At 53.5% G+C, this 16,149-nt stretch overlaps 1 protein-coding gene across 3 annotated transcripts in view; it reads left to right on the top strand.

The window, feature by feature from the left end:
• Nucleotides 1-16,149, top strand: part of LOC128333215 (hippocalcin-like protein 4) — a 43,086-nt gene that overhangs the window by 4,410 nt on the left and 22,527 nt on the right. The window contains exon 1 of one of the 3 annotated variants that reach the window (XM_053268443.1): nt 10,110-10,250. The exons of 1 other annotated variant lie outside the window; for it this stretch is intronic. The gene's annotated coding sequence lies outside the window, so the exon portion shown is untranslated. Of the gene's footprint in view, nt 1-10,109; nt 10,251-10,319; nt 10,811-16,149 lie in introns of those variants that run through there. One more of the 3 variants, XM_053268444.1, reaches the window with a different exon arrangement.

Raw genomic sequence — 16,149 nt, 5'->3', positions numbered from 1 at the left:
CAGACCTTCCACCTTCCCTTAAGCATGTGCTGGAAGGCTTGTTTTTATTCAGCAAGGAGCAGCCAAATTGGGATGATGGCCTGGGGGGGGGGGGCACTGATGGCCCTGATTCAGGTTGGACTCTCCATGGCTGCTGTTTGTCCTGGGAAAATAGCTCCCGTTGATGCCAGTGAGAGCTTCCCCCCCAGGGCAAAAAGTAGGGGTGGGGTGTGTGTCTGTGTGTGATACGGAGCAAGAGCAAGACTGTGGCAGACGCAGAGGATTAGCACACTCAAACCCACCCACCCCCACCCACACACACCCATACTGTGATTTCAATCACAGGGTGGGCCCTATCTGGCTACTATTTGCTGAACAAAGAACGGGCACTCTAGCCCAAACCACCGAAAGGCCTCCCTACTCAATGTGGAACTGCTCCCAGGGAATTGGCAGGGACCCCAGGCTAGGTTTTAGGCTTGGGGGGGGGCAATTGTAGACCCTCAGACACTTGCCGCCTTTGACTGACCAACTTATAGACAACCACCCAGAGATGTATATATTATTAGGCGGTTTGAGAATATAACAAATGTTTATTTTATCTGGCAGATTTATATAAGCAAATAAATTAACTTTCTGATGGAAAAGGACAGGGAAGCAGGGACATTCAGACAAGTTCTGCTTCAGCTGGAGGCCCTCCAGCATTTAAGGGAGGCCAGACAGGTGGTGCCCCCACCACCTTGAGCTTGGACAGTCTGACTCACAGACCCCTGATCCAGCGCAGTCCCTGGTAGTCGCTGCCACCACTTCCTTCTGCCTCTAAAGAGGACACAAGTTTGGGTCTGAATCAACCTTTGGAGGATCTCCCACTCCGTCTCTGCAGAGAGGGAGTCTGGCTCTGTTCACCCCTTGAGCTAAATTTGCCTTTCAGTAGCTCAACCAAGCGGCCAGCTTATGGGAAGCCACAACTCCAGAGACTCTGAGCAACACACACCAGAGGCGAGATTGTTCTCTCTGAAAGACTACTTTATTAGTCTTTCATTCAAGGTAGGATTCAAGGTAGGTAGGGGAGTAGGTGCCCACTGAGAAAAATAAAGCAAAGGTCATTTCTAACTCTGAACACAATCTAAAGCTGTAAGGGGAGTGTATTACATATCTTGATGGAGAATGGTTCAGCCTGTAGATAGGAAAGTAGCTGACACCCAAACAAAGGCAACACCCAACTTTTAAAAGAGTTTCTTCAGCAACACAGCTGGAAGGCAGTGAGCCCCTTCTGCCCACCAGAGGTATGCCGTGAGGGCTGAGGTTAACAGTTCCTCGGCCAATGAGCTGTGGGACTGACCCCTGTAGTGCAGAGATTTTGCAGCCACAGTCCCTACAGGGTAAGTGAGGCACAAAGTATCAATTTCTCCTTTGTGCCTCACTTACCCTGTAGGGACTGTGGCTGCAAAATCTTTGCACTACAGGGAGCAGCTCCACAGCTGCCTCTGCCCGCTGAGGCATCCCACCCACCACCTGCTCATTGGCTGAGGAGCTGTCAACCTGAGGCGCCGCCCCCCCCCCCACATTCCTCTGGTGGGCAGAAGGGGCTCACCACCTTCCAGGTGTGTTGCCAAAGAGTCCGCACAACCCAGCTCTAGACAAACAGGATATTAATCTAAAAACCACTCATCAGTAGCACGTTTACTAGCAGATGGGGCATAGAGTGCTGAGCCTCAGCAGGCTCCAGCTGTGGTGCTTAATGCTGCTGACACAACTTGCCATTGTTCTTATTAAAGACTAGAGTCTTTACCTGCAGATGCATTAATTAATTAATTGCCTTTGACCAGATCTTGATCCAAGGCGGGAGTGTCTGTGGCTAGTGATGTCACATGCCTTCCAGCAGGGCTCCCAAGGGTTCCTGTTCCCAGCAGCAGGAGCAGCAGCGGCGGCTGCAGAGTTGCTTTCAAGGGCAAGTGGCCACCAGGAAGAAGGTGCACCCCCTGCAAGCCTGTGTCCTGCCGCTGCCTGGCCCAGCCAGTACCTTCATGGGAGGGGGCAGTGCAAAGCTTTGGTGACTTGCCTGAATCAGCCCAATTTGCTTCAACTCGTGCCAGACTTGGCTTCACCTGAGTAGCTGTCCAGGTCAAATCAGGTCAAATCCAGAAAGGCCATCAAAGGTTTGCACAATGTCTACGACTTAACTTGAAGGAAAGAAAGAAGGGAGGGCAAAGCTGCACATTTAACAGAAGGCTTTTGATTTTCTGGCCCTTTAGGCACCAGCGCCCAGATTAAACAACTGGTGGAGGTGGTGGCAACAGAACTGCCAAGTGGCCACCCATGTTGTAGGCCAACTCTTTTTAACAAATGCACACCTTCTGTTGCAAACCTTCAGATCAGGTACCCCATGGAGATTGCGTGTGTGTGTGTGTGTGTGTGTGTGTGTGTGTGTGTGTGTGCACCCCAGTCTATTCAGTCACTGGCTTACATCCAAATTAAGTTTTATTTTACTTTTTATTGAAGTTACCTGTGAATAATCCCTTTGAAATTAGTGGGACATGATTCATCTCAATGAGAGTACTCAGTGCTAATTTTCTGAAGCCTCTCAATCAGGCTGAGGGGAGGGATATGCAGAGCTTCAGCAGGTAGCCTACCACTCAAGAGTAGAAGAGGCGTGTGTCTTTCTGCAGTGGACACGTTGCTGAGGATGGTTTGGCTTCAAGCCACTGATCTTCAGATGGGCATAGGGTACTTCTACCTCCAATTGGGAACCCCTGTTGTAGCTGGTAAGTAGGGAAGAACTCGGCAACAAATACCTCTGAGCATATGGTGAGTGCTGTCACCTCAGCAACATAGTAAGGGCTGATTCCAAATGCCTCTTAAACATTGATGTAACACTAATCCCTAGCTTTTGCTGCTGCCACCAGCAGGTAGTAGACTGAGGAATGGAGGACCACCTAGCCAAATTGTGTTTCCATGGTTGTGATTTTGTAGGCCAGCACAACATCTCAGACTGGACTCATGCCCCCATGGCACGAACATCACGGGCCAGCAAATCTTTGCATTTAGAAGGTCCCAGAAACCTTGGAGAGCTGCTGCCCATCAGTGTAAACAATCGCGAGCACAACGGACCAAGGGTCTGACTCAGGATGAAGCCGCCTCCTTGGTTCCTTGTTTTTGGAACTCAGTTGGAGCTGCCACACCTGGCCAAGCTGAAGTCCTCCAGCTGTGGTTGGACTGCAGCTCCCAAAATCTCTGGCTACTGAACATTGTGGCTTGAGATGATGTAGATTGTAGTCCACCAACAGCAGCTACAGAGCCTCAGGTGGTCCATCCCGGAGTTATGTGCCTTTTGCGCCCTCTGCTGGTCCAGCTGTGTTCATGACATACTTACAAACTCAGAAACAGACCCTTATGGCTGAAATCCTAAACACACTTACTAGGAAGCCACTTCCAGAGAGGCAATAGGCTCGATGGCAGCAGCAACAACAGGGGGTGGGGAATCTCGTTGCACTCTCAGGAAGAGAAAGTTTAATGCAGCAGGAGTTTCTGTGATGAGCGGCAGCAGATTGTGGTCCACAAAAGCTTCTACCACAACCCATGAGCAGGTTCCTAGTTGCCTACGTCCACGTAGTTTATATACAGCTCTCAGGGGCGTAACTACCATTAGGCAAGGGGAGGCGGCTGCCTGGGGGCCCCCACCCCTCGAGGGCCCCCCCAGAGGCAAGTCACATGTGAAGTGTGTGTGTGTATCAGCGAGGGGCCCATCTTAAAATTTTGTCTCTGGGCCCACACCAGCCTTGTTACGCCCCTGACAGCTCTGTATGCAAACGAACAAAACCAGCACATTAGCAAACTGATAGAAGATAAGGAATAACATCCATAAGAACATAAGAACATAGGAACAGCCCTGCTGGATCAGGCCCAAGGAGGCCCATCTAGTCCAGCATCCTGTTTCGCACAGTGGCCCACCAGATGCCGCTGGAAGCCACAGACAGGAGTTGAGGGTGTGCCCTCTCTCCTGCAGTTACTCCCCTGCAACTGGTACTCAGAGGCATCCTGCCTTTGAGGCTGGAGGTGGCCCACAGCCCTCCAACTAGTAGCCATTGATAGACCTCTCCTCCATGAAGTCATCCAAACCCCTCTTAAAGCCATCCAGGTTGTTGGCTGTCACCACATCCTGTGGCAGAGAGTTCCACAAGTGGATCACGCATTGTGTGAAAAAGTACTTCCGTTTGTTGGTCCTAGACCTCCTGGCAATCAATTTCATGGAGTGACCCCTAGTTCTAGTGTTGTGTGAGAGGGAAAAGAATTTCTCTCTCTCCACTTTCTCCACACCATGCATGATTTTATAGACCTCTATCATGTCTCCCCGCAGTCGTCTTTTTTCTAAACTAAAAAGCCCCAGGTGTTGTAGCCTTGCCTCCTAAGAAAGGTGCTCTAGGCCCCTGATCATCTTGGTTGCCCTCTTCTGTACCTTCTCCAGTTCAACAATGTCCTTTTTAAGATGTGGTGACCAGAATTGTACGCAGTACTCCAAGTGTGGTCGCACCATAGTTTTGTATAAGGGCATTATAATATTAGCCGTTTTATTTCCAATCCCCTTTCTAATGATCCCTAGCATGGAATTTGCCTTTTTCACAGCTGCCGCACATTGAGTCGACACTTTCAACGAGTTCTTGCCCACCACGACCCCAAGATCCCTCTCCTGGTCAGTCACCGACAGTTCGGATCCCATCAGCATATACTTGAAGTTGGGGTTTTTCGTCCCAATGTGCATCACTTTACACTTGCTAACATTGAACTGCATTTGCCATTTTGTCACCCACTCCCCCAGTTTGGAGAGATCCTTTTGGAGCTCCTCACAATCCGTTTTGGATTTCACTACCCGGAAGAGTTTGGTATCATCTGCAAATTTGGCCACCTCTCTGCTTACCCCTACTTCTAGATCATTTATGAATAAATTAAGAAGCACCGGTCCCAGTACAGATCCCTGGGGGACCCCACTTCTTACTTCCCTCCATTGTGAAAACTCTCCATTGATACCTACCCTCTGTTTCCTGTCTTTCAACCAGTTAGCAATCCACACATGTACTTGTCCCTTTATCCCATGACGGCTAAGTTTCCTCAGGAGTCTTTGATGAGGAACTTTGTCAAAAGCTTTTTGGAAGTCCAGGTAGACTATGTCAACTGGATCACCTTTATCCACACACTCGTTGACACTCTCAAAGAAGTCCAAAAGGTTGGTGAGGCAAGATTTACCTTTGCGGAAGCCGTGCTGGCTCACTCCCAGCAGGGCCTGTTCTTCTAGGTGCTTTACAATTTTATCCTTGAGGATGCTTTCCATCTATTTGCCTGGAACGGACGTTAGGCTAACCGGCCTGTAATTTCCCGGATCGCCTCTGGATCCCTTTTTGAAAATCGGTGTTACATTTGCTACTCTCCAGTCCTCTGGTACAGAGCCCGATTTCAGGGATAAGTTAAATATTTTAGCAAGGAGGTCGGCAATTTCACATTTGAGTTCTTTGAGGACTCTTGGATGGATGCCATCCGGCCCTGGTGATTTGTTAGCTTTCAGTTTTTCCAGACAGTTTAGAACATCATCCCTTGTCACTTCTATCAGACTCAGCTCTCTAGCCTCCATCCCTAAAAAGCCAGGTTCAGGAACAGGTATATGCTCAGTATCCTCTGCCGTGAAGACAGACGCAAAGAACTCATTCAGCTTCTCTGCAACCTCCATATCCTCCTTAATAATCCCTTTCACTCCTTCATTGTCTAATGGTCCAACTGCCTCCCTGGCAGGTTTCCTGCTTCTGATGTACTTAAAGAAGTTTTTGTTATTCCCCTTGATACTTTTGGCTAAATGTTCCTCAAACTCTCTTTTTGCCTCCCTTATTGTCACCTTGCATTTCTTTTGCCAGAGTTTGTGTTCCTTTCTGTTCTCTTCATTTGGACAGGCCTTCCAATTTTGGAGGGAAGTCTTCTTCCCTTTTATGGCTTCCTTGATGGTACCTGTTAGCCATGCTGGCATCCTCCTGGACTTAGTGGTACCTTTCCTCCTTTTGGGTATACAGTCTAACTGGGCTTCTAGTATTGTGGTTTTGAGTAAACTCCATGCACTCTGGAGCGAAGTGACTCTCCTGATTTCCCCCCTCAGCTTTCTTTTCACCATACTACTCATTTTGGAGAAGTTTCCTCTTCTGAAATTCAAAATGTCTGTGTTAGACATCCTTGGTTATTCTCTCCCCGCATGTATGCTGAATTTGAAGGGTCGATGACACTGACATCACGCACCAGGTCCTGGGTGTCACTCAGAATGAGATCCAAGGTCGCCTTCTCTCCGGTCGGTTCCATGACCAACTGTTCTAAGGCACAGTCATTTAGCGTATCTAGAAATTTGACCTCTTTGTCCTGACTTGAATGTGAATTTACCCAGTCTATGTGTGGGTAGTTGAAATCACCCATAATTACAGCCCTGCCTCTCCTTGACGCCTCCCTGATTTCCTCCTTCAACTCCCAGTCACTGTCGGCATTTTGATCCGGAGGGCGATAGCACGTCCCCAGTAGCACGTCCCCTTTCCAGCCTTGTATAGTCACCCACAGGGTTTCTGTGGAGGACTCCAGTCCACCTAGGTTTTCTGCTGCAGCACTGCTCTTCTGGCTGTAGCCTTTGGGGCGGGCAGCGTCTCTGGGGATGACTGCGCAATGGTCAAGGTGGTGGCGGCAGCCCCAGGCTTTTCCGTGCTTCCTGTCTCACCCGCCAGACTAGGGCAGGGCATGGACAGTGCTGTGCTTTGGCGCCCGTTATTGGCTTGAATCAATTTTTCCCCTTTAAAATTGCTGCTGTGCAGCAGTGGGGTAGCGAGCGCTCCTCATGCACCCTGGGGAGGCCTCCCACATTCTGACGGTGCAGCAGCGGGGGCGTGCTGGATGGCCGTGGGCGCATTGGCGGCAGAGAGCGCAGGCAGGCAGCGATGCCGCCGCCGAACACAAGCCCAGCTACCTCCCAGATGCCAGCGACCCCCCAATTTCAGGCCTTTCTGTGCGCGAAATGTCCTGAAATTGGGCAATCGCTGGCATCTGGGAGGTAGCTGGGCTTGTGTTCGGCGGCGGCATCGCTGCCTGCCTGCTCTCTCCGCCGCCAATGCGCCCACGGCCACACCATCAGAATGTGGGAGGCGGGCGAGAGGAGGAGTTTTAAAGGTTTAAAAAATGTGTGTGTCCCCCCCCCCCCGCCAATTTAACTCAGCTCCAAAATTTGCCGCTAGGGGAATTTTGCCGCCGTAGGCAGCTGCCTCGACTGCCTTTCCTTTAATCCACCAGTGGGGGGGGGGGGTGCTCTCTTCCATGGCAGCGGCGGCCAGCGGCCCCTCAGCAACCCTGCCAGGAGCCGAGGCGGGCGTGCAGGCAACCTTGCCGAGGCAGGCGTGTGGGCAGCCTCCCTCGCTGGCTGCCGCCACCACTCCCCCCGCACAGGCAGCCTGGCTGCACAGAGCCGGCCCGTTGCCGCTTGCTGGCCAGCGCCGCTCCCCCCACACGCAAGGCGGCCGTGCCAGCTGCCGTGCTGCCAGGAGCCGAGGCAGGCAAGCGGAGCAAGCGGCTCCCCTCTCTCGCTGCCTCGGCCGCCACTCGCTGCCTCACCGGATGGCGCAGCCAGAGGGCGGCTGGAGGGGGGCGAGCAGTGAGGCAGGCTGCTCGACACTCGCGCTGCCTCCGTGGCAACAGCACCATGAGGCCCCTCCGAAGGCAGGAACCGGGGTGACCGAACCAGGCGCCCCACCTGAAGGATGGGCCTGCCCCAGGCAGCGCGCTAGGGCTGGGTAGCCTCCTGCCGGGCCTTCTCCTGAAGAGGGAGGATGGCGGTGAGAAGCTCAAGTTCTGTTGGAAGCAAGTGGAGGAGGAGGAGGAGGAGGAGGGAGGTGTGTGGTTTGGGGTCTGTGGAGAGGAAAGGAGGGGGAAGCGGAGATTTCTCCCTGCTTGTTGCTCTCCCCGAGGAAGCAAAGAACTGTCCACCCTGCAAAATGCTACAAGGCATAAAATGAGGAGAAAGGCTCCCTACAACGGAAAAATTACAGCTACTTTCCTGCAGGGCAAAAATGCATCATTAAAATCTGAATCAAGGCATGGGAAATGTGAATGGCACCCTGTTGACAACCCAGTGACACCCGTGTGGAAACACAGGCAATACGGAGGGGCACTTAACGGATATGGTGTGAGTAGGTTGGAGTGTGTAACCTGGAAAATGCCTAAAAGGGGTAAAATCAATTTGCTACATGGAGTGCTATAAAATGTACAATGCAGTAAAAGATGAGCCAAGTGTTCAGCTCCGTCTGATCCACAAGAACACTTGCACAGGTGACAGGGCATCTTTTGATATCTCCCCTCCAGCCAAGCTGATGGGAAAACAATATAACAAACGAAGGTGGGCATGTCGAATTATAAAAATAACTTGCCAGAGCTATAACTGAGGTGGCCAGCAATTCTTAATACAGTTAGGGAGTTTACTTCTCTCTCCTTGTGATTCGATATCACAGTAGCCTTTGGAGAAGGATTGGCTGGGGGGGTGGCAGGAGAGGTCATCTGATACAGACCCTTCTGGGTTGCCAAGAGCCCCTGAAGCCCCAGGCGCAGAAGACAGACCCACAGGGCAGCAGCACCAAGTATGTTGGAGGAGGGAGACATCTTCTGTATCATGGACAGTTGTCATGGAAACGCATCCCGTTTCCTTTCTAAATGTGCTGCTGCTTTTTAAAGCTCATGATAGCAGTTCTCCCACAAAAGGAGCTCTATCTTCCCACAAAAGGTTTTCTCCCACAAGATCTCCCACAAAAGGAGCTTTAAATGATGTGTGTGTTTGTGCAGGGGTGCAGTGGACGGGGGCTGCACAGGGAGGGAGGGAGGGCTGCCAGTACTTCTTCTTGGCTTCTCTGGCTGTTGGGGTGGGCAGGGCCAGGGCAGGAGGCTGCTGCTTCTGCACTGCACTTCTGCACTGGCAACGACATCATCACTGTTGGTGCGTGTGCGTGTGTGCGCGGCTGGTGTGTCAGGTGCTGAGCAGCCGCCTCCGGTGAAATGGCCTCTTCTCTGGGAGGGCTACTGCGTTCAGTAGCAGAGGCCTGGGCTGAATCCTCCTTTCCCTGCAGACAGACCGCCTTAGGAGTGCTGGGGTGGGGGGAGGGACAGGCTTGTACCTGCCAGATGCAAAGGCATGACAGGCTGTCCCCCCCCCCGCTTTGATTTAGAAGAGGGAAAGTGCCCCCCTCCTTCGTGGTTGGAAAGGAAGCAGCACCTCCAGTACGGCAGGTGGGTCCTCCCTGTCCCAGCCGGGGCAGTTCCTGCAGCCAAGAGCGCAGCAGCAGGGAGGAGAAGGCAGCGAGCAGGCTGGAGTGCTGCTTCAATCATGGTCAAGGAGGTGCCTTTGGAGAAGGAGGGGGGGGGGTCAGGCACCCCCCCTTGCAGCTGCCCAGAGAGGGCATTCCTGGCACACCTTTGGCATCAGTGTACAGTGAGGGGGCCCCTCCTCCCCCTCCTGGGTCTCTAAGCTCTGGGAGAGTTTTGCTCCCTACCTGCAGCCTGCCAGACCTTGCTCAGCGCACACGGCCGGGCTCCTCTAGGTCTGGCGGGGGGGGGGGGCTCCCTAAACCTCCATTAATTTCCCACCCCCTGAGGTGTGCCTGCTGCCCGTTGTCTATCCTGTGGGGACCGTAGCCATTTCGGTCAGCAGATGATCACCACCAGCAGGCCTCCCTTCTGGTGAATTCCACAAGTGCTGCAGAAGTCTCCGCTGAATCCGGCGGTGCCTGACACCGAGGGGTGACTCTCCACTGCTGGACCTGCCTTTCCGGGAGGACTTTGTCTCCTGCTGCTGCTTTTCGAGCGCGGAAGCCTGGAGGTCAATGCACAGTAGTTGTCAACTGGTGGTTGCAAGAGTGCTGGACTCAAGCTGGGAAAACAGCCCTTGGTCAAGTGAGGTCCCTGTTAAAGCCATGGGGGCCCCTTCCCGAGGGACTTGGGGCCAGTCACGGTTCTTGTTGGAAGGATCGTTGATGGTCAAGTTGTTGTCGGTCTGTTTCTGCAAATGTTTCTGCCAATGCATATTTGCATAAATGGGCCTGTTTTCTATTCCTCCCTTCTTGTGAGTTCAGTTGCTCTTTGTGCCCTCAAGAACCCACATGTTACGAATACTGCGGCACGGCACGTGGATCGCGGTGTGTGTCTGTGTGTGGCGGGATGGGGGAAGAGCAGAGCTGGGGGAAGCCTGGACCGAGCTGCGCAGGATTCGAGTCTTCATCTTGGTACGTGGCGGGGACGAGGAGGAGCGGGCGGGGCGGGGCGGGGGGTCTGCGGCAGAGGAGGCTCCACAATCCGCCTTGCTGGTGTCAGTCTCCACGCAGGCTTTGGCTCTGCTGCGGCACCGGTCCCCCGCCCGCCCCGCCCCCAGTTCTGGCGTCGTGGCGGAGCACTCCGTGCCCAGCGAGCGGGGGCGGGGGGGGTGTCCTGGAGAGCGAGCACACAGGCCGAGCAGGAGCAGGAGCAGGAGCCTCCCCCGCTCCTCCGTGCCCGGAGTGGGGCACGAGCCAGAGCGCTCCACCTGGAGGCGCCGCCGGTGCTGACGAGTGGCACTCCTGGCAGCCAATGAGGGGCCCTGCCTGCTCCCAGCGAGGAGGAGGGGCGCGTGCTGCTGCTGCGGCGCCAAGAGGAGGAGCGCGCGCGAGGCAGAGCAGGTGGAGGGGAGCGAGCGCAGCGCCCCAGCAGCTTCTGCCCTGGTGGGTGGCTTAAGCGCTCCCCGCTGGGGCTCGGACGGTGACCTGGGCAGCAGGTAGCCCTGGGGTCCGGCAGCAGACCTGCTACCAAGGTAAGCACTGCCCGGGCCTCCCTTGCCGGGCACACACAGCTGGGACTGGGACTGGGAGGTCCTCTCAGCTGCCCTCTCCCCGCCCGCGTTCGGCAGAAGCGGCATTCCCGCGAAGGGACAGCACAGAGGCGGCGGCGGCGGCGTCCCTGGTCAGTGGGTTTGCGGGATGCTCCGCTCCGCCGCAGAGCGGTCTCCTGGGAAGCCCTGCCGCCCAGATCCCCGAGGAGGGAAGCAGTTCCTCCTTGGCAGGGAGGGAAAGCCGCCTGCCGCAGGGGCTGCTTGTCAGGCTGCTTCCCACCCACGTTCAGGGGCTAAACTGCGAAATTCAAAATGGGTCCTGAGCCTGGCTCCGACGACGACACCCAGTCCTCAGACGGGGCTTGCTCCGCGCCCCCGCGCGCCCGCCCGCCCGCCCCCGCGCCCAGCTTGGTCGTCCTTGAAGGCTGGCTTCGTCCTCCTGGATTCCCGGAGCTGTTTCTTCCCCGGAACAGTTTTCCCTCCCACTCCACTTTTCACCGAGAAACAGACTTCTCGAATGCAAGATCGGATCTTATAACATCTCAGAGTCTCTGGCTTGGGGGAGGGGGAGGGGATTCCTGCTTTTGAGGACTGGCAGATGGGCGGAGGGAGGGAGGGAGGGAGGGGTGTGTGGTGTGGCCGGGTTTTTTTGGGGGGGGGGAGAACTGGCAACCTGGTTACCTGACACATCTTGAGAGGAGGGGGGGGGCGAGGAGGTGCTTCTTGAACCCATCCTTGTGCTGACTTCCAGCAGGGGGGAGGAGGACCCTCCTCAAGTATACTGATCACACATCAATTCTCACTCCAAGGCTCACAAGCTGGGTGCAGCCCCCAGGAGGCTCTTTTGCTGAAGTCTTTTCTCTGCCTTCATCATTGGCTCTGCAGTAGTTTATCGGGCAAGGTAAAGTGGCCATAGCCGTTCCTGAAAAGCAGAAAGTTGGACCTGGCTGTATTGATTGCAGAGCAGTTGTCATTCAAGGTACTTTGCGGGGAGGGCAGGTGAAGAAGAAGCTGTGTCTTGCCATTTGTGCCTATGGGGATGCAAAAGAGGTCAGCTTAAAAGAGTTGTGTCTGTCCCCCATTCAGAGATTTACCTTCTAGAAATCCAGAAGACGGAGCGAGTGTACTACTCACATATACAACACAACAACCATTTAAGGCAAAGCCTCGGCTGGACCTTTACTGCAGGGAGGTAGCAGACTCCTCTGGAGAGTCTTAACTGGCAAAACGAATGCAAAGGAAAAAAGCAAGCTTTAAAAGATGGGTTTTCAGCCACTGGTGGAAGCAGGAACAGTAGGCACAAGATGAGACTCCCCAGTCAGTGGCTTCCGTCGCCTGCACACCACACAGGAGAAGCCCACCACCACATGTACTTGCCCAAGCTACCTCTGTCTGACCCAGGCGGAGTGCCTGGGCAGGCCTCCCAGATGAGCACACAGAGCACGTCCTTTGGGCCTCAGCCCGAGGTGGTGGTAGCAGGACCATGACTGTCTGGAGCTCCATCCCCTTCTCTCCCTCCTGAGCGAGGCTTCGTTCTTTCCCTGCCACTGGTTGCCACTGCTGGCCATGTTGGACTGGGAGCAGAAAGCGCCACTTCATGGGCGCTGGGAGGACTCCGTGGCAGTTCTGTCTCCCATCCCACCTTGCTAAGCAGTGCATTGCCTCGCAAGTTGATAAGGATGTGGCTGGAAGCAGGTGGGGGATTCGGAGGGGATAAAAGTGTGTTCTAGAGGTGAAAGGTTGGGGCTTATTCTGAGCCAAGGGCTTGGTCCTAGAACAGTTGCAGAATGTTAGAGGTGAGGACCACTAGCTAGGGTGGCTTTAAAAGGGGCTCAGACAAATCCAGAGGACAGGTCTATCAATGGCTGCTAGTCTGGTGGCTAGAGGCTACCTCCAGCCTCTCGATACCAGTTGCAGGGGAGCCATAGCAAGAGAGAAGGCATGCCTTCTTCACCTCTTGCCTGTGGGCTGCTCAGAAGCATCTGTTGGGCCACTGTGAGAAACAGGATGTTGGATTAGATAGGCCTTGGGCTTGATCCAGCAGGGCTGTTTATATGTTCAGAAATCCTGATGTGCCTCTGAGTATGTGCAGAGTTTTGCTTGCATTTCTCTCTCTCTCTCCCTCCATTCCTTTCGAAGACCCGGATAACTTGCTGGAGTGCTGTGTGAATGGGTAGAGGGCAGGAGGGTGCCTGGTGTCCTCCTGGGGCACGAGAATGTCTTGGGCCAGCCACTTAGGCCTTCAGCCCTTCAGGGGAGGGCTGGAGGAGAGGAGAGTGGCTCTTGTGGCAGCAAGCATGACTTGTCCCCTTAGCTAAGTAGGGTCCACCCTGGTAGCATTTGAATGGAGACCACATGTGAGCCCTGTAAGGTCTCCCCCTTTAGGGATGGAGCCACTCTTGGAAGAGCAGAAGGTTTCAAGTCCCCTGCCTGGCAGCATCCCCAGGATGGGGCTGAGAGAGAGACTCCTGCCTGCAACCTTGGAGGAGCCACTGCCAGTCTGCGAAGACAGTACTGAGCTAGATAGACCAAGGGTCTGACTCAGTATGTGGCAGCCTCCTGTGTTCCTAGGACTGGGGTGCTTGGTGGCCACCCCGATGATCCCAAGCATGCTGCTGCTTCAGAAGGTGATTGCAGTGGGACTTCTAGGTAAGGCTGTTCGGATAATTGCTGCAGGCTGGCTAAAAATAATAAGAATAACTACACGGAAGAAACAAAAGTGGGATGTGAGGCAGTTTTGCCCTCCCGCTCAGTGACTTATAATCTCGGGCAGCCAGATGGTCCAGCCAACTGTGCCTTGTGACTCCCAGGCAGTTTCCAGAGAAAAAGCTAAAAACTTTGTAGCATCTACTCCACAATGCCGCAAGGAAAAGCAGATTGGGCAAGGAGGGTGTTTCACTGAGGAGGATGTGTGGGAAGAGACTGATCAGAAGAGCAGGCAGGCAGCGTGAGGGAGGCAGAAGCACACGTCGAGAGAGGGAAAGAGCCCCTCCTCAGGACTCGGGAGGAGCTTTGCTGCCATCTTCAGTGTGCACATGCGCATGCACACAAGTGTGTGGGTTGCATTCATGCTGAAAAGGAATGTGCAAGGAGCATAGAAGGGCTTCAACCAAAAATTGCCCTCCATGACTGCACACTTGGGGCGGCCCTGGGCTTCCTGTGAGTGACTATGGAGCCATTTGCCTTCCCACTTGACTCGGGTCCTTGTGTGCAGAGGTGCATCTAGGTATTTTGGAGCCTGGACCTAAAGGCCTTTGGAGTCCACTTCTACCACCTTAACATCACCCTCCTACACACACACACACACACACACACACACACACACACACACAATTTGTAACATGTGGGTTGTTGAGGGCACAAACAGCTCTTGAACTCACAAGAAAGCAGGAATATAAAAGATATATTTATGCAGATATGCATTAGCAGAAACATTTCAAGACACAACTTAACATTTCCCCATCCTCACAGTGGCCACTTCTGGCCACTTCCAGTCTGCTGCCACCCCAGTAGGACCGTTTTTGAGAACCGCGCTGGTGGGGAAAATGCAGCAGGGGGTAAGAGCATCCTCCCCAGTCCTTAAAGGGATCCCCCCACCTTTGAACTGGCCGTTCTGCTGGTCTTTCAAACCAGTGTGGAGGCCCATAAAGGGTCTCCAAACTGGTTCTGTGGACATCCCTACTTGGGTGTCCCGCATACCAAGGGCAGAGATCATGATATGTGGCATTTATATGTGTTTGTATCGTATTGTGTTTATTGCATTGTCTACCTTGTGCTCAAGGTCCTTGAGTGACATCAATCTTATTGCATCCTTACAATTTCCGTCTTTCAGAAGCGGAAGTGGGGGGGCTGAGAGTTCTCTTCTGCTTTGTCCGAGGTTACGCAGTAAGTTCATGGCAAAGGTGAGGTGGTGGGCTTCCTGGCTAGTAGTCTCCCCCCGCCTCACTGGGCCAAGAGGCATCTTTCCAAGTGATGGCTCTCACATTGAGCAGGAAGAGGGCCACTAGCACAGGGCCCTTGAATATTATTAAATATTTTTAATAAGGGTGGCAAGGCAATGACTTGATCTTGAGACTGCTGGAGATCCTATACAGGTCCTCCAACTCCCTCATAAAAGGTGAGATGCAGAGGCAAGAGCCGTGGCTGCCGCCTCTGCATCTGAGGTAGCCACTCTGGTGTGTGGAAGCACAGCTGGCGAGGAGGGCAACATGGTGGCTTTGTGGTCCTTGGTTCCAGGTTTGTTTCAGTCGCAGAAAGAAGTCCCAGACAAGCGTGTCAGGATTTTGTAGGCCTGACAGGGAAACTGCACAATATGTATCATTATCCCCTGGCATACCAATTAGTGTTTTCCTTCTGTTTGTTGCTATGATTGTCTTGCTGTGTATATGCAACTTCTTGTGGGCAAATGGCTTCAATGGACACACCTCTTGTGCTCGGATTCCTCACAGTGTATGTCTGTCTCATATGCCATTTCTCTGTGTTGGGGTCCGTGCTGCAGCCCAGCTTGAGACTTTGTTGTGGCTCCTTTTCTCTGCTTGGGCAGAGGTTTTTTGATTGGCGGTGTGTGTGTGTGTGTGTGTGTGTGTGTGCGTGCACGCGCATATGGCTGAAGCCTCTCTGACCTGCCCTCTGTTCTTGAGGTGAGTTTCCTCAGCTTCAGAGTCCCTCAGACTCTCAGCTTCAGGTCACAACAGATTGCAGTGAAAATGCTCAGTAGATTAAGGCTTAGCATGCAGAGGCCTGGCTAAGTGTGAAACATCTGGGCCTCAGGTAGCCTTCAGTCCTCTCTGGGGCCCTGGGGGGCTTGCTCACTGGCTTGGGGGTCTTGCCCTACCCCGTCCTATCCACACCATGCCTCAACTACCACAAATGGCCACCTTCCAACTGTGATACAGTACAATTATTATAGTTTAGGTAGGAGATATTCTAAACTATTGGTGCCAAGACTGATCCTGGGCAAGATGGTGTCTGGCTTTTCCTCCTAAAAAAGGTGAACCTTTACCCAGGAAATAACACTAAATGGAGTGGGGCTGTAAAGGTAACGCAACAAAGCCACTTGCCAGCCCCATTTCTGCTTCACCTGGGAGGGTCATGCAAATGGTGCCTCTTTGACAATAGGCTTCTGTCCTCTTATGCAAAGCGTATTCCCTGCTGTAACCACCATGGAAAGCCAGTGTGGCAGCCAGAAAGGGAAGCTCATTGATACAACAGGGATTCCTCGAGTCCAGCCACAAATCTATATTTCCATGAGCCCAACCTTGCATGCTGCTTGCATTCCTAGAAGTGGCCTCTGCAAATTCCCTTCCAAAACCAGAGGAAAA

Source organism: Hemicordylus capensis, chromosome 7 (assembly GCF_027244095.1).
Source record: "Hemicordylus capensis ecotype Gifberg chromosome 7, rHemCap1.1.pri, whole genome shotgun sequence".
Classification (NCBI taxonomy): domain Eukaryota; kingdom Metazoa; phylum Chordata; class Lepidosauria; order Squamata; family Cordylidae; genus Hemicordylus; species Hemicordylus capensis.
The sequence above is the reverse complement of the archived record's forward strand: the minus strand, read 5'-3'. Positions and strand labels throughout refer to the sequence as shown.